Source organism: Microtus ochrogaster, unplaced genomic scaffold (assembly GCF_000317375.1).
Source record: "Microtus ochrogaster isolate Prairie Vole_2 unplaced genomic scaffold, MicOch1.0 UNK74, whole genome shotgun sequence".
NCBI lineage: Eukaryota > Metazoa > Chordata > Mammalia > Rodentia > Cricetidae > Microtus > Microtus ochrogaster.
This window is the reverse complement of record NW_004949172.1, coordinates 146,086-147,493: the sequence shown is the minus strand read 5'-3', so window position 1 is coordinate 147,493 and position 1,408 is coordinate 146,086.

Below are 1,408 nucleotides of genomic sequence, written 5' to 3'. Positions count from 1 at the left end.
GCCTTGAACTCACAGAGATCCGCCTACCTCTGCCTCCTGAGTGCTGGGATTAAAGGTGTACACCACCACCTCCTGGCTTCATCTTCATCAGCTATCTGTTTTCAATAGTTAGACTAGACTGGCTTCAAACTCAGAGATCCGCCAGCCTCTGCCAGTGCTGGAATTAAAGGCATGCACTACCACACCCAGTTCTAAGCTTTTCTTTAATTTCTTTTCACAAGTTGGAAATTTAACTGGTTGGGGTCTTGTCTTGACCTTTATTCTATTTCTTAATCTTTTTATCTCCTTGAACAAAGGACTTAGTTCCATTCCATTTTTTGGTGTTTCTTTTCTCTTTAAAATTTTACATTTTGTAGTTTCCTCTGCTCAGCTTGCTCCTTTTCATTATAAATCTTCATTAGAGTTACCACTAATAACCACATGACAGGGTCTATACTGGGCTGTTTTGAGATTTCCTTGGTCAATGAAATTAATCCAAAGCTCTTCAGACAGACTCTTTGGACAAGGGCAAAAAGCAACCACTTTCTTCACCAAAATACCACAAGAACAATCTCTAGGTCACATACTAAAGCGCTTCTCCTCTGAAGCCTCTTGAGCCAGCCCCCCCGCCAGCTTAAATCATACTCAGCACCACTGTCTTCCATGCACCTACTAGTATGCCCCATTAAGTAGCACTTAAAACATTCCACTGCTTTTCTATTCCACAGTCTCAAGGTCTATATTCTTTCAAACAAAAGTGTGGTCAGGTCTATTACAGCAATACCCCAATCCTTGGTACCAGCCTCTATCTTAGTTAGGATTTCTATGTTGTGAAGAGGCACTATGACCATTGCTTATAAAGGAAAACATTCATTAAGGTGGCTGCTGTAGTTCACAGTCCTGTAGACTCAGCAAGAGGCTTCTGCACATTACCAAAGTCAGTGCTTTTGTTTTGAGGCAAGACAAACTTTAAGATGCTCTCTTTGCTCTAGAGTTCCCTGTGGGACATCATTTTTGAAATCCTCATTTCCCTCCGAATTTCTTTTTATTTTTGTTCTTTTTTGGTACCCTGGACTCTTGTTTGTAGACCAGGCTGGCCTTTAACCCAGAGATCTACCTGTCTCTGCCTTCTGAGAGCTGGGATTGAAGATGTTAGCCACCACTGCCCTGCTTTTTTTTGGGCTGTTTTCTTTTGTTCTATTTTTTGTCATAAAATCAGGTGTCTCATAGAAGGATCATAGAGCAGATAGAATAATTTTAAATAAATGTGCTTGGGTCTAGAGAAGCAGGAGCGATAGCCGAACTTCACAGCCAGTTTTCCCGTAAAGCAGAGCAGTGTAAAATGATATTTCAATAGTATCTGTATCTAAAAAAACACCCCTGAATCCCTAGTGTAAAATGATATTTCAATAGTATCTGTATCTAAAAA